Source organism: Rhinoderma darwinii (genome assembly GCF_050947455.1).
Source record: "Rhinoderma darwinii isolate aRhiDar2 chromosome 5 unlocalized genomic scaffold, aRhiDar2.hap1 SUPER_5_unloc_18, whole genome shotgun sequence".
Taxonomy (NCBI): Eukaryota; Metazoa; Chordata; class Amphibia; order Anura; family Rhinodermatidae; genus Rhinoderma; species Rhinoderma darwinii.
The window spans coordinates 317,024-336,534 of NW_027461774.1; the positions used below are offsets into that span (position 1 = coordinate 317,024).

Below are 19,511 nucleotides of genomic sequence, written 5' to 3' on the forward strand. Positions count from 1 at the left end.
TTATATAAGACGGTGAGGCTCAGTCAGTCACTCAGTGTTGCCTGAGAGGGCAACACTGCAACAGCCGGCCGCCAGGCTGTCTTTTTTTTGCACAGCTAGTTGCCTCCAGGAGGCCACAAGAGGGAGACAAGGGACTGCAAAATGGAAAATAGGCATCCACCAACTTTACAGACAACTTCTCCTTGCTCCTACAACCTCCATCCTTGCACAGTTTGTTATTCTTCTAGGTAACATAGTAACAAATCCAAATTGCTGCTCTCTTTGTAGGCAAGCAAGGCTTTGTTGCAACTGCAATTCTTACTTCTTCTTGAAATGTAGGGACGACAGTACATTCCATCACATCCATCTAGTGTACACAGGTAGGTCCATTGTGGCGGGCAGGCGAGCGGGCGGGCTGCTTTATTGGCTGTTTGCTGTTCCCCTACTCCACTCCACTATTTGACTGTTGTGCTGCATCAATCAATCAATCAATCAATCAATCAATCAATCAATCAATCAATCAATCAGTGGCTGGCTCAGGTGCAGCTCTTTAACTTACCTAAAAGGGAGGGCGGAGAGAAGACAAGGAAGGTGAATGAGGTGTTCCAATGTGAAATGCCGGAAACACAGAAACACAGACGACACACAACAAGAGGTGGCAATCTATTCATTAATTGCATTTAATCAATGAGCTCATTATCACTCATGCATTGTCCAACAGGTGTTGAAATAATGGGATTAAAAGGGGAGATCCCTTCAGAAAGACAGAAACAATAGCAAAGACAAAAAACACTTTTGGAATCTGCTTTTAGTCAACACATAAGGAAAGGGTGCACCGGTCCTGGAAATACTGCAATACCAGGTCAATGCGTGGAGTGGACAGAGCAAGCTCTATTTCCATCTCCCTGTTCTAAAAATCCATTTAATATATGGTCCCCAGATATTAAACTGATAAGAACAGATACTACACTTGATCTTAGCCAAAAGGCCGAGAAGCGATAACCCGAACGGGCCGCGCGTTGCCCGAGCCTGCCCGATACTGCTGTTCAGCCCTTGCAGCGATTCAGCCTACTTCTAGGCAATTCCATGGGGCCCTGCAGGCTCACACACTCACAGCTACACGGGAGGTGAATAAAGGCCGGAGAGGAAGCCAGACAGGATTTGCTTCTTTTGCTTGCACCACAATGCAGTGCTGAAAGAGGAGGAATCTACATAAAAACGCCTTCCTGGCAACGCCCAAATGCCCTGCTGCCATGCAGATAAACACTGGCAGCGGCAGCAAGTGCATGCCCACAGCCACCCCTTGTTCCTTCACACCTTGTATCAGCTGTAATCCAGTCCAGTCCAGTGCTGCCTGCTGAGCAGCACTGACCAACACTGCCTGGGCCCAGGCTTTTATCTCTGAGGCCCCATTATGATGTCAGAAAGCTGGCTCTGGAATCCTGAGGGCTCCACTATGACACGTGCAAAGTTCCGTCTGAACTTTATATAAGACGGTGAGGCTCAGTCAGTCACTCAGTGTTGCCTGAGAGGGCAACACTGCAACAGCCGGCCGCCAGGCTGTCTTTTTTTTGCACAGCTAGTTGCCTCCAGGAGGCCACAAGAGGGAGACAAGGGACTGCAAAATGGAAAATAGGCATCCACCAACTTTACAGACAACTTCTCCTTGCTCCTACAACCTCCATCCTTGCACAGTTTGTTATTCTTCTAGGTAACATAGTAACAAATCCAAATTGCTGCTCTCTTTGTAGGCAAGCAAGGCTTTGTTGCAACTGCAATTCTTACTTCTTCTTGAAATGTAGGGACGACAGTACATTCCATCACATCCATCTAGTGTACACAGGTAGGTCCATTGTGGCGGGCAGGCGAGCGGGCGGGCTGCTTTATTGGCTGTTTGCTGTTCCCCTACTCCACTCCACTATTTGACTGTTGTGCTGCATCAATCAATCAATCAATCAATCAATCAATCAATCAATCAATCAATCAATCAAACAGTGGCTGGCTCAGGTGCAGCTCTTTAACTTACCTAAAAGGGAGGGCGGAGAGAAGACAAGGAAGGTGAATGAGGTGTTCCAATGTGAAATGCCGGAAACACAGAAACACAGACGACACACAACAAGAGGTGGCAATCTATTCATTAATTGCATTTAATCAATGAGCTCATTATCACTCATGCATTGTCCAACAGGTGTTGAAATAATGGGATTAAAAGGGGAGATCCCTTCAGAAAGACAGAAACAATAGCAAAGACAAAAAACACTTTTGGAATCTGCTTTTAGTCAACACATAAGGAAAGGGTGCACCGGTCCTGGAAATACTGAAATACCAGGTCAATGCGTGGAGTGGACAGAGCAAGCTCTATTTCCATCTCCCTGTTCTAAAAATCCATTTAATATATGGTCCCCAGATAGGGGACGTATCAGATATTAAACTGATAAGAACAGATACTACACTTGATCTTAGCCAAAAGGCCGAGAAGCGATAACCCAAACGGGCCGCGCGTTGCCCGAGCCTGCCCGATACTGCTGTTCAGCCCTTGCAGCGATTCAGCCTACTTCTAGGCAATTCCATGGGGCCCTGCAGGCTCACACACTCACAGCTACACGGGAGGTGAATAAAGGCCGGAGAGGAAGCCAGACAGGATTTGCTTCTTTTGCTTGCACCACAATGCAGTGCTGAAAGAGGAGGAATCTACATAAAAACGCCTTCCTGGCAACGCCCAAATGCCCTGCTGCCATGCAGATAAACACTGGCAGCGGCAGCAAGTGCATGCCCACAGCCACCCCTTGTTCCTTCACACCTTGTATCAGCTGTAATCCAGTCCAGTCCAGTGCTGCCTGCTGAGCAGCACTGACCAACACTGCCTGGGCCCAGGCTTTTATCTCTGAGGCCCCATTATGATGTCAGAAAGCTGGCTCTGGAATCCTGAGGGCTCCACTATGACACGTGCAAAGTTCCGTCTGAACTTTATATAAGACGGTGAGGCTCAGTCAGTCACTCAGTGTTGCCTGAGAGGGCAACACTGCAACAGCCGGCCGCCAGGCTGTCTTTTTTTTGCACAGCTAGTTGCCTCCAGGAGGCCACAAGAGGGAGACAAGGGACTGCAAAATGGAAAATAGGCATCCACCAACTTTACAGACAACTTCTCCTTGCTCCTACAACCTCCATCCTTGCACAGTTTGTTATTCTTCTAGGTAACATAGTAACAAATCCAAATTGCTGCTCTCTTTGTAGGCAAGCAAGGCTTTGTTGCAACTGCAATTCTTACTTCTTCTTGAAATGTAGGGACGACAGTACATTCCATCACATCCATCTAGTGTACACAGGTAGGTCCATTGTGGCGGGCAGGCGAGAGGGCGGGCTGCTTTATTGGCTGTTTGCTGTTCCCCTACTCCACTCCACTATTTGACTGTTGTGCTGCATCAATCAATCAATCAATCAATCAATCAATCAATCAATCAATCAATCAATCAATCAATCAATCAGTGGCTGGCTCAGGTGCAGCTCTTTAACTTACCTAAAAGGGAGGGCGGAGAGAAGACAAGGAAGGTGAATGAGGTGTTCCAATGTGAAATGCCGGAAACACAGAAACACAGACGACACACAACAAGAGGTGGCAATCTATTCATTAATTGCATTTAATCAATGAGCTCATTATCACTCATGCATTGTCCAACAGGTGTTGAAATAATGGGATTAAAAGGGGAGATCCCTTCAGAAAGACAGAAACAATAGCAAAGACAAAAAACACTTTTGGAATCTGCTTTTAGTCAACACATAAGGAAAGGGTGCACCGGTCCTGGAAATACTGCAATACCAGGTCAATGCGTGGAGTGGACAGAGCAAGCTCTATTTCCATCTCCCTGTTCTAAAAATCCATTTAATATATGGTCCCCAGATAGGGGACGTATCAGATATTAAACTGATAAGAACAGATACTACACTTGATCTTAGCCAAAAGGCCGAGAAGCGATAACCCGAACGGGCCGCGCGTTGCCCGAGCCTGCCCGATACTGCTGTTCAGCCCTTGCAGCGATTCAGCCTACTTCTAGGCAATTCCATGGGGCCCTGCAGGCTCACACACTCACAGCTACACGGGAGGTGAATAAAGGCCGGAGAGGAAGCCAGACAGGATTTGCTTCTTTTGCTTGCACCACAATGCAGTGCTGAAAGAGGAGGAATCTACATAAAAACGCCTTCCTGGCAACGCCCAAATGCCCTGCTGCCATGCAGATAAACACTGGCAGCGGCAGCAAGTGCATGCCCACAGCCACCCCTTGTTCCTTCACACCTTGTATCAGCTGTAATCCAGTCCAGTCCAGTGCTGCCTGCTGAGCAGCACTGACCAACACTGCCTGGGCCCAGGCTTTTATCTCTGAGGCCCCATTATGATGTCAGAAAGCTGGCTCTGGAATCCTGAGGGCTCCACTATGACACGTGCAAAGTTCCGTCTGAACTTTATATAAGACGGTGAGGCTCAGTCAGTCACTCAGTGTTGCCTGAGAGGGCAACACTGCAACAGCCGGCCGCCAGGCTGTCTTTTTTTTGCACAGCTAGTTGCCTCCAGGAGGCCACAAGAGGGAGACAAGGGACTGCAAAATGGAAAATAGGCATCCACCAACTTTACAGACAACTTCTCCTTGCTCCTACAACCTCCATCCTTGCACAGTTTGTTATTCTTCTAGGTAACATAGTAACAAATCCAAATTGCTGCTCTCTTTGTAGGCAAGCAAGGCTTTGTTGCAACTGCAATTCTTAATTCTTCTTGAAATGTAGGGACGACAGTACATTCCATCACATCCATCTAGTGTACACAGGTAGGTCCATTGTGGCGGGCAGGCGAGCGGGCGGGCTGCTTTATTGGCTGTTTGCTGTTCCCCTACTCCACTCCACTATTTGACTGTTGTGCTGCATCAATCAATCAATCAATCAATCAATCAATCAATCAATCAATCAATCAGTGGCTGGCTCAGGTGCAGCTCTTTAACTTACCTAAAAGGGAGGGCGGAGAGAAGACAAGGAAGGTGAATGAGGTGTTCCAATGTGAAATGCCGGAAACACAGAAACACAGACGACACACAACAAGAGGTGGCAATCTATTCATTAATTGCATTTAATCAATGAGCTCATTATCACTCATGCATTGTCCAACAGGTGTTGAAATAATGGGATTAAAAGGGGAGATCCCTTCAGAAAGACAGAAACAATAGCAAAGACAAAAAACACTTTTGGAATCTGCTTTTAGTCAACACATAAGGAAAGGGTGCACCGGTCCTGGAAATACTGCAATACCAGGTCAATGCGTGGAGTGGACAGAGCAAGCTCTATTTCCATCTCCCTGTTCTAAAAATCCATTTAATATATGGTCCCCAGATAGGGGACGTATCAGATATTAAACTGATAAGAACAGATACTACACTTGATCTTAGCCAAAAGGCCGAGAAGCGATAACCCGAACGGGCCGCGCGTTGCCCGAGCCTGCCCGATACTGCTGTTCAGCCCTTGCAGCGATTCAGCCTACTTCTAGGCAATTCCATGGGGCCCTGCAGGCTCACACACTCACAGCTACACGGGAGGTGAATAAAGGCCGGAGAGGAAGCCAGACAGGATTTGCTTCTTTTGCTTGCACCACAATGCAGTGCTGAAAGAGGAGGAATCTACATAAAAACGCCTTCCTGGCAACGCCCAAATGCCCTGCTGCCATGCAGATAAACACTGGCAGCGGCAGCAAGTGCATGCCCACAGCCACCCCTTGTTCCTTCACACCTTGTATCAGCTGTAATCCAGTCCAGTCCAGTGCTGCCTGCTGAGCAGCACTGACCAACACTGCCTGGGCCCAGGCTTTTATCTCTGAGGCCCCATTATGATGTCAGAAAGCTGGCTCTGGAATCCTGAGGGCTCCACTATGACACGTGCAAAGTTCCGTCTGAACTTTATATAAGACGGTGAGGCTCAGTCAGTCACTCAGTGTTGCCTGAGAGGGCAACACTGCAACAGCCGGCCGCCAGGCTGTCTTTTTTTTGCACAGCTAGTTGCCTCCAGGAGGCCACAAGAGGGAGACAAGGGACTGCAAAATGGAAAATAGGCATCCACCAACTTTACAGACAACTTCTCCTTGCTCCTACAACATCCATCCTTGCACAGTTTGTTATTCTTCTAGGTAACATAGTAACAAATCCAAATTGCTGCTCTCTTTGTAGGCAAGCAAGGCTTTGTTGCAACTGCAATTCTTACTTCTTCTTGAAATGTAGGGACGACAGTACATTCCATCACATCCATCTAGTGTACACAGGTAGGTCCATTGTGGCGGACAGGCGAGCGGGCGGGCTGCTTTATTGGCTGTTTGCTGTTCCCCTACTCCACTCCACTATTTGACTGTTGTGCTGCATCAATCAATCAGTCAATCAATCAATCAATCAATCAATCAATCAATCAATCAATCAATCAGTGGCTGGCTCAGGTGCAGCTCTTTAACTTACCTAAAAGGGAGGGCGGAGAGAAGACAAGGAAGGTGAATGAGGTGTTCCAATGTGAAATGCCGGAAACACAGAAACACAGACGACACACAACAAGAGGTGGCAATCTATTCATTAATTGCATTTAATCAATGAGCTCATTATCACTCATGCATTGTCCAACAGGTGTTGAAATAATGGGATTAAAAGGGGAGATCCCTTCAGAAAGACAGAAACAATAGCAAAGACAAAAAACACTTTTGGAATCTGCTTTTAGTCAACACATAAGGAAAGGGTGCACCGGTCCTGGAAATACTGCAATACCAGGTCAATGCGTGGAGTGGACAGAGCAAGCTCTATTTCCATCTCCCTGTTCTAAAAATCCATTTAATATATGGTCCCCAGATAGGGGACGTATCAGATATTAAACTGATAAGAACAGATACTACACTTGATCTTAGCCAAAAGGCCGAGAAGCGATAACCCGAACGGGCCGCGCGTTGCCCGAGCCTGCCCGATACTGCTGTTCAGCCGTTGCAGCGATTCAGCCTACTTCTAGGCAATTCCATGGGGCCCTGCAGGCTCACACACTCACAGCTACACGGGAGGTGAATAAAGGCCGGAGAGGAAGCCAGACAGGATTTGCTTCTTTTGCTTGCACCACAATGCAGTGCTGAAAGAGGAGGAATCGACATAAAAACGCCTTCCTGGCAACGCCCAAATGCCCTGCTGCCATGCAGATAAACACTGGCAGCGGCAGCAAGTGCATGCCCACAGCCACCCCTTGTTCCTTCACACCTTGTATCAGCTGTAATCCAGTCCAGTCCAGTGCTGCCTGCTGAGCAGCACTGACCAACACTGCCTGGGCCCAGGCTTTTATCTCTGAGGCCCCATTATGATGTCAGAAAGCTGGCTCTGGAATCCTGAGGGCTCCACTATGACACGTGCAAAGTTCCGTCTGAACTTTATATAAGACGGTGAGGCTCAGTCAGTCACTCAGTGTTGCCTGAGAGGGCAACACTGCAACAGCCGGCCGCCAGGCTGTCTTTTTTTTGCACAGCTAGTTGCCTCCAGGAGGCCACAAGAGGGAGACAAGGGACTGCAAAATGGAAAATAGGCATCCACCAACTTTACAGACAACTTCTCCTTGCTCCTACAACCTCCATCCTTGCACAGTTTGTTATTCTTCTAGGTAACATAGTAACAAATCCAAATTGCTGCTCTCTTTGTAGGCAAGCAAGGCTTTGTTGCAACTGCAATTCTTACTTCTTCTTGAAATGTAGGGACGACAGTACATTCCATCACATCCATCTAGTGTACACAGGTAGGTCCATTGTGGCGGGCAGGCGAGCGGGCGGGCTGCTTTATTGGCTGTTTGCTGTTCCCCTACTCCACTCCACTATTTGACTGTTGTGCTGCATCAATCAATCAATCAATCAATCAATCAATCAATCAATCAATCAGTGGCTGGCTCAGGTGCAGCTCTTTAACTTACCTAAAAGGGAGGGCGGAGAGAAGACAAGGAAGGTGAATGAGGTGTTCCAATGTGAAATGCCGGAAACACAGAAACACAGACGACACACAACAAGAGGTGGCAATCTATTCATTAATTGCATTTAATCAATGAGCTCATTATCACTCATGCATTGTCCAACAGGTGTTGAAATAATGGGATTAAAAGGGGAGATCCCTTCAGAAAGACAGAAACAATAGCAAAGACAAAAAACACTTTTGGAATCTGCTTTTAGTCAACACATAAGGAAAGGGTGCACCGGTCCTGGAAATACTGCAATACCAGGTCAATGCGTGGAGTGGACAGAGCAAGCTCTATTTCCATCTCCCTGTTCTAAAAATCCATTTAATATGATAACCCGAACGGGCCGCGCGTTGCCCGAGCCTGCCCGATACTGCTGTTCAGCCCTTGCAGCGATTCAGCCTACTTCTAGGCAATTCCATGGGGCCCTGCAGGCTCACACACTCACAGCTACACGGGAGGTGAATAAAGGCCGGAGAGGAAGCCAGACAGGATTTGCTTCTTTTGCTTGCACCACAATGCAGTGCTGAAAGAGGAGGAATCTACATAAAAACGCCTTCCTGGCAACGCCCAAATGCCCTGCTGCCATGCAGATAAACACTGGCAGCGGCAGCAAGTGCATGCCCACAGCCACCCCTTGTTCCTTCACACCTTGTATCAGCTGTAATCCAGTCCAGTCCAGTGCTGCCTGCTGAGCAGCACTGACCAACACTGCCTGGGCCCAGGCTTTTATCTCTGAGGCCCCATTATGATGTCAGAAAGCTGGCTCTGGAATCCTGAGGGCTCCACTATGACACGTGCAAAGTTCCGTCTGAACTTTATATAAGACGGTGAGGCTCAGTCAGTCACTCAGTGTTGCCTGAGAGGGCAACACTGCAACAGCCGGCCGCCAGGCTGTCTTTTTTTTGCACAGCTAGTTGCCTCCAGGAGGCCACAAGAGGGAGACAAGGGACTGCAAAATGGAAAATAGGCATCCACCAACTTTACAGACAACTTCTCCTTGCTCCTACAACCTCCATCCTTGCACAGTTTGTTATTCTTCTAGGTAACATAGTAACAAATCCAAATTGCTGCTCTCTTTGTAGGCAAGCAAGGCTTTGTTGCAACTGCAATTCTTACTTCTTCTTGAAATGTAGGGACGACAGTACATTCCATCACATCCATCTAGTGTACACAGGTAGGTCCATTGTGGCGGGCAGGCGAGCGGGCGGGCTGCTTTATTGGCTGTTTGCTGTTCCCCTACTCCACTCCACTATTTGACTGTTGTGCTGCATCAATCAATCAATCAATCAATCAATCAATCAATCAATCAATCAATCAGTGGCTGGCTCAGGTGCAGCTCTTTAACTTACCTAAAAGGGAGGGCGGAGAGAAGACAAGGAAGGTGAATGAGGTGTTCCAATGTGAAATGCCGGAAACACAGAAACACAGACGACACACAACAAGAGGTGGCAATCTATTCATTAATTGCATTTAATCAATGAGCTCATTATCACTCATGCATTGTCCAACAGGTGTTGAAATAATGGGATTAAAAGGGGAGATCCCTTCAGAAAGACAGAAACAATAGCAAAGACAAAAAACACTTTTGGAATCTGCTTTTAGTCAACACATAAGGAAAGGGTGCACCGGTCCTGGAAATACTGCAATACCAGGTCAATGCGTGGAGTGGACAGAGCAAGCTCTATTTCCATCTCCCTGTTCTAAAAATCCATTTAATATATGGTCCCCAGATAGGGGACGTATCAGATATTAAACTGATAAGAACAGATACTACACTTGATCTTAGCCAAAAGGCCGAGAAGCGATAACCCGAACGGGCCGCGCGTTGCCCGAGCCTGCCCGATACTGCTGTTCAGCCCTTGCAGCGATTCAGCCTACTTCTAGGCAATTCCATGGGGCCCTGCAGGCTCACACACTCACAGCTACACGGGAGGTGAATAAAGGCCGGAGAGGAAGCCAGACAGGATTTGCTTCTTTTGCTTGCACCACAATGCAGTGCTGAAAGAGGAGGAATCTACATAAAAACGCCTTCCTGGCAACGCCCAAATGCCCTGCTGCCATGCAGATAAACACTGGCAGCGGCAGCAAGTGCATGCCCACAGCCACCCCTTGTTCCTTCACACCTTGTATCAGCTGTAATCCAGTCCAGTCCAGTGCTGCCTGCTGAGCAGCACTGACCAACACTGCCTGGGCCCAGGCTTTTATCTCTGAGGCCCCATTATGATGTCAGAAAGCTGGCTCTGGAATCCTGAGGGCTCCACTATGACACGTGCAAAGTTCCGTCTGAACTTTATATAAGACGGTGAGGCTCAGTCAGTCACTCAGTGTTGCCTGAGAGGGCAACACTGCAACAGCCGGCCGCCAGGCTGTCTTTTTTTTGCACAGCTAGTTGCCTCCAGGAGGCCACAAGAGGGAGACAAGGGACTGCAAAATGGAAAATAGGCATCCACCAACTTTACAGACAACTTCTCCTTGCTCCTACAACCTCCATCCTTGCACAGTTTGTTATTCTTCTAGGTAACATAGTAACAAATCCAAATTGCTGCTCTCTTTGTAGGCAAGCAAGGCTTTGTTGCAACTGCAATTCTTACTTCTTCTTGAAATGTAGGGACGACAGTACATTCCATCACATCCATCTAGTGTACACAGGTAGGTCCATTGTGGCGGGCAGGCGAGCGGGCGGGCTGCTTTATTGGCTGTTTGCTGTTCCCCTACTCCACTCCACTATTTGACTGTTGTGCTGCATCAATCAATCAATCAATCAATCAATCAATCAATCAATCAATCAATCAATCAGTGGCTGGCTCAGGTGCAGCTCTTTAACTTACCTAAAAGGGAGGGCGGAGAGAAGACAAGGAAGGTGAATGAGGTGTTCCAATGTGAAATGCCGGAAACACAGAAACACAGACGACACACAACAAGAGGTGGCAATCTATTCATTAATTGCATTTAATCAATGAGCTCATTATCACTCATGCATTGTCCAACAGGTGTTGAAATAATGGGATTAAAAGGGGAGATCCCTTCAGAAAGACAGAAACAATAGCAAAGACAAAAAACACTTTTGGAATCTGCTTTTAGTCAACACATAAGGAAAGGGTGCACCGGTCCTGGAAATACTGCAATACCAGGTCAATGCGTGGAGTGGACAGAGCAAGCTCTATTTCCATCTCCCTGTTCTAAAAATCCATTTAATATATGGTCCCCAGATAGGGGACGTATCAGATATTAAACTGATAAGAACAGATACTACACTTGATCTTAGCCAAAAGGCCGAGAAGCGATAACCCGAACGGGCCGCGCGTTGCCCGAGCCTGCCCGATACTGCTGTTCAGCCCTTGCAGCGATTCAGCCTACTTCTAGGCAATTCCATGGGGCCCTGCAGGCTCACACACTCACAGCTACACGGGAGGTGAATAAAGGCCGGAGAGGAAGCCAGACAGGATTTGCTTCTTTTGCTTGCACCACAATGCAGTGCTGAAAGAGGAGGAATCTACATAAAAACGCCTTCCTGGCAACGCCCAAATGCCCTGCTGCCATGCAGATAAACACTGGCAGCGGCAGCAAGTGCATGCCCACAGCCACCCCTTGTTCCTTCACACCTTGTATCAGCTGTAATCCAGTCCAGTCCAGTGCTGCCTGCTGAGCAGCACTGACCAACACTGCCTGGGCCCAGGCTTTTATCTCTGAGGCCCCATTATGATGTCAGAAAGCTGGCTCTGGAATCCTGAGGGCTCCACTATGACACGTGCAAAGTTCCGTCTGAACTTTATATAAGACGGTGAGGCTCAGTCAGTCACTCAGTGTTGCCTGAGAGGGCAACACTGCAACAGCCGGCCGCCAGGCTGTCTTTTTTTTGCACAGCTAGTTGCCTCCAGAAGGCCACAAGAGGGAGACAAGGGACTGCAAAATGGAAAATAGGCATCCACCAACTTTACAGACAACTTCTCCTTGCTCCTACAACCTCCATCCTTGCACAGTTTGTTATTCTTCTAGGTAACATAGTAACAAATCCAAATTGCTGCTCTCTTTGTAGGCAAGCAAGGCTTTGTTGCAACTGCAATTCTTACTTCTTCTTGAAATGTAGGGACGACAGTACATTCCATCACATCCATCTAGTGTACACAGGTAGGTCCATTGTGGCGGTCAGGCGAGCGGGCGGGCTGCTTTATTGGCTGTTTGCTGTTCCCCTACTCCACTCCACTATTTGACTGTTGTGCTGCATCAATCAATCAATCAATCAATCAATCAATCAATCAATCAATCAGTGGCTGGCTGGCTCAGGTGCAGCTCTTTAACTTACCTAAAAGGGAGGGCGGAGAGAAGACAAGGAAGGTGAATGAGGTGTTCCAATGTGAAATGCCGGAAACACAGAAACACAGACGACACACAACAAGAGGTGGCAATCTATTCATTAATTGCATTTAATCAATGAGCTCATTATCACTCATGCATTGTCCAACAGGTGTTGAAATAATGGGATTAAAAGGGGAGATCCCTTCAGAAAGACAGAAACAATAGCAAAGACAAAAAACACTTTTGGAATCTGCTTTTAGTCAACACATAAGGAAAGGGTGCACCGGTCCTGGAAATACTGCAATACCAGGTCAATGCGTGGAGTGGACAGAGCAAGCTCTATTTCCATCTCCCTGTTCTAAAAATCCATTTAATATATGGTCCCCAGATAGGGGACGTATCAGATATTAAACTGATAAGAACAGATACTACACTTGATCTTAGCCAAAAGGCCGAGAAGCGATAACCCGAACGGGCCGCGCGTTGCCCGAGCCTGCCCGATACTGCTGTTCAGCCCTTGCAGCGATTCAGCCTACTTCTAGGCAATTCCATGGGGCCCTGCAGGCTCACACACTCACAGCTACACGGGAGGTGAATAAAGGCCGGAGAGGAAGCCAGACAGGATTTGCTTCTTTTGCTTGCACCACAATGCAGTGCTGAAAGAGGAGGAATCTACATAAAAACGCCTTCCTGGCAACGCCCAAATGCCCTGCTGCCATGCAGATAAACACTGGCAGCGGCAGCAAGTGCATGCCCACAGCCACCCCTTGTTCCTTCACACCTTGTATCAGCTGTAATCCAGTCCAGTCCAGTGCTGCCTGCTGAGCAGCACTGACCAACACTGCCTGGGCCCAGGCTTTTATCTCTGAGGCCCCATTATGATGTCAGAAAGCTGGCTCTGGAATCCTGAGGGCTCCACTATGACACGTGCAAAGTTCCGTCTGAACTTTATATAAGACGGTGAGGCTCAGTCAGTCACTCAGTGTTGCCTGAGAGGGCAACACTGCAACAGCCGGCCGCCAGGCTGTCTTTTTTTTGCACAGCTAGTTGCCTCCAGGAGGCCACAAGAGGGAGACAAGGGACTGCAAAATGGAAAATAGGCATCCACCAACTTTACAGACAACTTCTCCTTGCTCCTACAACCTCCATCCTTGCACAGTTTGTTATTCTTCTAGGTAACATAGTAACAAATCCAAATTGCTGCTCTCTTTGTAGGCAAGCAAGGCTTTGTTGCAACTGCAATTCTTACTTCTTCTTGAAATGTAGGGACGACAGTACATTCCATCACATCCATCTAGTGTACACAGGTAGGTCCATTGTGGCGGGCAGGCGAGCGGGCGGGCTGCTTTATTGGCTGTTTGCTGTTCCCCTACTCCACTCCACTATTTGACTGTTGTGCTGCATCAATCAATCAATCAATCAATCAATCAATCAATCAATCAATCAATCAATCAGTGGCTGGCTCAGGTGCAGCTCTTTAACTTACCTAAAAGGGAGGGCGGAGAGAAGACAAGTAAGGTGAATGAGGTGTTCCAATGTGAAATGCCGGAAACACAGAAACACAGACGACACACAACAAGAGGTGGCAATCTATTCATTAATTGCATTTAATCAATGAGCTCATTATCACTCATGCATTGTCCAACAGGTGTTGAAATAATGGGATTAAAAGGGGAGATCCCTTCAGAAAGACAGAAACAATAGCAAAGACAAAAAACACTTTTGGAATCTGCTTTTAGTCAACACATAAGGAAAGGGTGCACCGGTCCTGGAAATACTGCAATACCAGGTCAATGCGTGGAGTGGACAGAGCAAGCTCTATTTCCATCTCCCTGTTCTAAAAATCCATTTAATATATGGTCCCCAGATAGGGGACGTATCAGATATTAAACTGATAAGAACAGATACTACACTTGATCTTAGCCAAAAGGCCGAGAAGCGATAACCCGAACGGGCCGCGCGTTGCCCGAGCCTGCCCGATACTGCTGTTCAGCCCTTGCAGCGATTCAGCCTACTTCTAGGCAATTCCATGGGGCCCTGCAGGCTCACACACTCACAGCTACACGGGAGGTGAATAAAGGCCGGAGAGGAAGCCAGACAGGATTTGCTTCTTTTGCTTGCACCACAATGCAGTGCTGAAAGAGGAGGAATCTACATAAAAACGCCTTCCTGGCAACGCCCAAATGCCCTGCTGCCATGCAGATAAACACTGGCAGCGGCAGCAAGTGCATGCCCACAGCCACCCCTTGTTCCTTCACACCTTGTATCAGCTGTAATCCAGTCCAGTCCAGTGCTGCCTGCTGAGCAGCACTGACCAACACTGCCTGGGCCCAGGCTTTTATCTCTGAGGCCCCATTATGATGTCAGAAAGCTGGCTCTGGAATCCTGAGGGCTCCACTATGACACGTGCAAAGTTCCGTCTGAACTTTATATAAGACGGTGAGGCTCAGTCAGTCACTCAGTGTTGCCTGAGAGGGCAACACTGCAACAGCCGGCCGCCAGGCTGTCTTTTTTTTGCACAGCTAGTTGCCTCCAGAAGGCCACAAGAGGGAGACAAGGGACTGCAAAATGGAAAATAGGCATCCACCAACTTTACAGACAACTTCTCCTTGCTCCTACAACCTCCATCCTTGCACAGTTTGTTATTCTTCTAGGTAACATAGTAACAAATCCAAATTGCTGCTCTCTTTGTAGGCAAGCAAGGCTTTGTTGCAACTGCAATTCTTACTTCTTCTTGAAATGTAGGGACGACAGTACATTCCATCACATCCATCTAGTGTACACAGGTAGGTCCATTGTGGCGGTCAGGCGAGCGGGCGGGCTGCTTTATTGGCTGTTTGCTGTTCCCCTACTCCACTCCACTATTTGACTGTTGTGCTGCATCAATCAATCAATCAATCAATCAATCAATCAATCAATCAATCAGTGGCTGGCTGGCTCAGGTGCAGCTCTTTAACTTACCTAAAAGGGAGGGCGGAGAGAAGACAAGGAAGGTGAATGAGGTGTTCCAATGTGAAATGCCGGAAACACAGAAACACAGACGACACACAACAAGAGGTGGCAATCTATTCATTAATTGCATTTAATCAATGAGCTCATTATCACTCATGCATTGTCCAACAGGTGTTGAAATAATGGGATTAAAAGGGGAGATCCCTTCAGAAAGACAGAAACAATAGCAAAGACAAAAAACACTTTTGGAATCTGCTTTTAGTCAACACATAAGGAAAGGGTGCACCGGTCCTGGAAATACTGCAATACCAGGTCAATGCGTGGAGTGGACAGAGCAAGCTCTATTTCCATCTCCCTGTTCTAAAAATCCATTTAATATATGGTCCCCAGATAGGGGACGTATCAGATATTAAACTGATAAGAACAGATACTACACTTGATCTTAGCCAAAAGGCCGAGAAGCGATAACCCGAACGGGCCGCGCGTTGCCCGAGCCTGCCCGATACTGCTGTTCAGCCCTTGCAGCGATTCAGCCTACTTCTAGGCAATTCCATGGGGCCCTGCAGGCTCACACACTCACAGCTACACGGGAGGTGAATAAAGGCCGGAGAGGAAGCCAGACAGGATTTGCTTCTTTTGCTTGCACCACAATGCAGTGCTGAAAGAGGAGGAATCTACATAAAAACGCCTTCCTGGCAACGCCCAAATGCCCTGCTGCCATGCAGATAAACACTGGCAGCGGCAGCAAGTGCATGCCCACAGCCACCCCTTGTTCCTTCACACCTTGTATCAGCTGTAATCCAGTCCAGTCCAGTGCTGCCTGCTGAGCAGCACTGACCAACACTGCCTGGGCCCAGGCTTTTATCTCTGAGGCCCCATTATGATGTCAGAAAGCTGGCTCTGGAATCCTGAGGGCTCCACTATGACACGTGCAAAGTTCCGTCTGAACTTTATATAAGACGGTGAGGCTCAGTCAGTCACTCAGTGTTGCCTGAGAGGGCAACACTGCAACAGCCGGCCGCCAGGCTGTCTTTTTTTTGCACAGCTAGTTGCCTCCAGGAGGCCACAAGAGGGAGACAAGGGACTGCAAAATGGAAAATAGGCATCCACCAACTTTACAGACAACTTCTCCTTGCTCCTACAACCTCCATCCTTGCACAGTTTGTTATTCTTCTAGGTAACATAGTAACAAATCCAAATTGCTGCTCTCTTTGTAGGCAAGCAAGGCTTTGTTGCAACTGCAATTCTTACTTCTTCTTGAAATGTAGGGACGACAGTACATTCCATCACATCCATCTAGTGTACACAGGTAGGTCCATTGTGGCGGGCAGGCGAGCGGGCGGGCTGCTTTATTGGCTGTTTGCTGTTCCCCTACTCCACTCCACTATTTGACTGTTGTGCTGCATCAATCAATCAATCAATCAATCAATCAATCAATCAATCAATCAATCAATCAGTGGCTGGCTCAGGTGCAGCTCTTTAACTTACCTAAAAGGGAGGGCGGAGAGAAGACAAGTAAGGTGAATGAGGTGTTCCAATGTGAAATGCCGGAAACACAGAAACACAGACGACACACAACAAGAGGTGGCAATCTATTCATTAATTGCATTTAATCAATGAGCTCATTATCACTCATGCATTGTCCAACAGGTGTTGAAATAATGGGATTAAAAGGGGAGATCCCTTCAGAAAGACAGAAACAATAGCAAAGACAAAAAACACTTTTGGAATCTGCTTTTAGTCAACACATAAGGAAAGGGTGCACCGGTCCTGGAAATACTGCAATACCAGGTCAATGCGTGGAGTGGACAGAGCAAGCTCTATTTCCATCTCCCTGTTCTAAAAATCCATTTAATATATGGTCCCCAGATAGGGGACGTATCAGATATTAAACTGATAAGAACAGATACTACACTTGATCTTAGCCAAAAGGCCGAGAAGCGATAACCCGAACGGGCCGCGCGTTGCCCGAGCCTGCCCGATACTGCTGTTCAGCCCTTGCAGCGATTCAGCCTACTTCTAGGCAATTCCATGGGGCCCTGCAGGCTCACACACTCACAGCTACACGGGAGGTGAATAAAGGCCGGAGAGGAAGCCAGACAGGATTTGCTTCTTTTGCTTGCACCACAATGCAGTGCTGAAAGAGGAGGAATCTACATAAACCTGCTGCCATGCAGATAAACACTGGCAGCGGCAGCAAGTGCATGCCCACAGCCACCCCTTGTTCCTTCACACCTTGTATCAGCTGTAATCCAGTCCAGTCCAGTGCTGCCTGCTGAGCAGCACTGACCAACACTGCCTGGGCCCAGGCTTTTATCTCTGAGGCCCCATTATGATGTCAGAAAGCTGGCTCTGGAATCCTGAGGGCTCCACTATGACACGTGCAAAGTTCCGTCTGAACTTTATATAAGACGGTGAGGCTCAGTCAGTCACTCAGTGTTGCCTGAGAGGGCAACACTGCAACAGCCGGCCGCCAGGCTGTCTTTTTTTTGCACAGCTAGTTGCCTCCAGGAGGCCACAAGAGGGAGACAAGGGACTGCAAAATGGAAAATAGGCATCCACCAACTTTACAGACAACTTCTCCTTGCTCCTACAACCTCCATCCTTGCACAGTTTGTTATTCTTCTAGGTAACATAGTAACAAATCCAAATTGCTGCTCTCTTTGTAGGCAAGCAAGGCTTTGTTGCAACTGCAATTCTTACTTCTTCTTGAAATGTAGGGACGACAGTACATTCCATCACATCCATCTAGTGTACACAGGTAGGTCCATTGTGGCGGGCAGGCGAGCGGGCGGGCTGCTTTATTGGCTGTTTGCTGTTCCCCTACTCCACTCCACTATTTGACTGTTGTGCTGCATCAATCAATCAATCAATCAATCAATCAATCAATCAATCAATCAATCAGTGGCTGGCTCAGGTGCAGCTCTTTAACTTACCTAAAAGGGAGGGCGGAGAGAAGACAAGGAAGGTGAATGAGGTGTTCCAATGTGAAATGCCGGAAACACAGAAACACAGACGACACACAACAAGAGGTGGCAATCTATTCATTAATTGCATTTAATCAATGAGCTCATTATCACTCATGCATTGTCCAACAGGTGTTGAAATAATGGGATTAAAAGGGGAGATCCCTTCAGAAAGACAGAAACAATAGCAAAGACAAAAAACACTTTTGGAATCTGCTTTTAGTCAACACATAAGGAAAGGGTGCACCGGTCCTGGAAATACTGCAATACCAGGTCAATGCGTGGAGTGGACAGAGCAAGCTCTATTTCCATCTCCCTGTTCTAAAAATCCATTTAATATATGGTCCCCAGATAGGGGACGTATCAGATATTAAACTGATAAGAACAGATACTACACTTGATCTTAGCCAAAAGGCCGAGAAGCGATAACCCGAACGGGCCGCGCGTTGCCCGAGCCTGCCCGATACTGCTGTTCAGCCCTTGCAGCGATTCAGCCTACTTCTAGGCAATTCCATGGGGCCCTGCAGGCTCACACACTCACAGCTACACGGGAGGTGAATAAAGGCCGGAGAGGAAGCCAGACAGGATTTGCTTCTTTTGCTTGCACCACAATGCAGTGCTGAAAGAGGAGGAATCTACATAAAAACGCCTTCCTGGCAACGCCCAAATGCCCTGCTGCCATGCAGATAAACACTGGCAGCGGCAGCAAGTGCATGCCCACAGCCACCCCTTGTTCCTTCACACCTTGTATCAGCTGTAATCCAGTCCAGTCCAGTGCTGCCTGCTGAGCAGCACTGACCAACACTGCCTGGGCCCAGGCTTTTATCTCTGAGGCCCCATTATGATGTCAGAAAGCTGGCTCTGGAATCCTGAGGGCTCCACTATGACACGTGCAAAGTTCCGTCTGAACTTTATATAAGACGGTGAGGCTCAGTCAGTCACTCAGTGTTGCCTGAGAGGGCAACACTGCAACAGCCGGCCGCCAGGCTGTCTTTTTTTTGCACAGCTAGTTGCCTCCAGGAGGCCACAAGAGGGAGACAAGGGACTGCAAAATGGAAAATAGGCATCCACCAACTTTACAGACAACTTCTCCTTGCTCCTACAACCTCCATCCTTGCACAGTTTGTTATTCTTCTAGGTAACATAGTAACAAATCCAAATTGCTGCTCTCTTTGTAGGCAAGCAAGGCTTTGTTGCAACTGCAATTCTTACTTCTTCTTGAAATGTAGGGACGACAGTACATTCCATCACATCCATCTAGTGTACACAGGTAGGTCCATTGTGGCGGGCAGGCGAGCGGGCGGGCTGCTTTATTGGCTGTTTGCT

At 47.8% G+C, this 19,511-nt stretch overlaps 11 non-coding genes and 2 pseudogenes across 11 annotated transcripts; all 13 read right to left on the bottom strand.

Moving 5' to 3' along the window:
- Positions 1–804: 804 nt before the first annotated feature.
- On the bottom strand, positions 805–979 carry LOC142686702 (U2 spliceosomal RNA; annotated as a pseudogene).
- Positions 980–2,271: 1,292 nt separating this feature from the next.
- On the bottom strand, positions 2,272–2,462 carry LOC142686681 (U2 spliceosomal RNA). Its single transcript, XR_012856001.1, has one exon. It is a non-coding gene; the product is annotated as a U2 spliceosomal RNA (small nuclear RNA).
- A 1,300-nt stretch (positions 2,463–3,762) lies between these two features.
- On the bottom strand, positions 3,763–3,953 carry LOC142686644 (U2 spliceosomal RNA). The gene has a single exon (XR_012855968.1). It is a non-coding gene; the product is annotated as a U2 spliceosomal RNA (small nuclear RNA).
- Positions 3,954–5,237: 1,284 nt separating this feature from the next.
- Positions 5,238–5,428, bottom strand: LOC142686646 (U2 spliceosomal RNA). The gene has a single exon (XR_012855970.1). It is a non-coding gene; the product is annotated as a U2 spliceosomal RNA (small nuclear RNA).
- Positions 5,429–6,724: 1,296 nt separating this feature from the next.
- On the bottom strand, positions 6,725–6,915 carry LOC142686647 (U2 spliceosomal RNA). The gene has a single exon (XR_012855971.1). It is a non-coding gene; the product is annotated as a U2 spliceosomal RNA (small nuclear RNA).
- A 1,280-nt stretch (positions 6,916–8,195) lies between these two features.
- On the bottom strand, positions 8,196–8,365 carry LOC142686704 (U2 spliceosomal RNA; annotated as a pseudogene).
- A 1,221-nt stretch (positions 8,366–9,586) lies between these two features.
- Positions 9,587–9,777, bottom strand: LOC142686648 (U2 spliceosomal RNA). The gene has a single exon (XR_012855972.1). It is a non-coding gene; the product is annotated as a U2 spliceosomal RNA (small nuclear RNA).
- Positions 9,778–11,065: 1,288 nt separating this feature from the next.
- Positions 11,066–11,256, bottom strand: LOC142686649 (U2 spliceosomal RNA). Its single transcript, XR_012855973.1, has one exon. It is a non-coding gene; the product is annotated as a U2 spliceosomal RNA (small nuclear RNA).
- A 1,284-nt stretch (positions 11,257–12,540) lies between these two features.
- LOC142686650 (U2 spliceosomal RNA) lies at positions 12,541–12,731 on the bottom strand. The gene has a single exon (XR_012855974.1). It is a non-coding gene; the product is annotated as a U2 spliceosomal RNA (small nuclear RNA).
- A 1,288-nt stretch (positions 12,732–14,019) lies between these two features.
- LOC142686651 (U2 spliceosomal RNA) lies at positions 14,020–14,210 on the bottom strand. Its single transcript, XR_012855975.1, has one exon. It is a non-coding gene; the product is annotated as a U2 spliceosomal RNA (small nuclear RNA).
- A 1,284-nt stretch (positions 14,211–15,494) lies between these two features.
- On the bottom strand, positions 15,495–15,685 carry LOC142686652 (U2 spliceosomal RNA). Its single transcript, XR_012855976.1, has one exon. It is a non-coding gene; the product is annotated as a U2 spliceosomal RNA (small nuclear RNA).
- A 1,288-nt stretch (positions 15,686–16,973) lies between these two features.
- On the bottom strand, positions 16,974–17,164 carry LOC142686655 (U2 spliceosomal RNA). The gene has a single exon (XR_012855977.1). It is a non-coding gene; the product is annotated as a U2 spliceosomal RNA (small nuclear RNA).
- A 1,257-nt stretch (positions 17,165–18,421) lies between these two features.
- Positions 18,422–18,612, bottom strand: LOC142686656 (U2 spliceosomal RNA). Its single transcript, XR_012855978.1, has one exon. It is a non-coding gene; the product is annotated as a U2 spliceosomal RNA (small nuclear RNA).
- Positions 18,613–19,511: the final 899 nt, after the last annotated feature.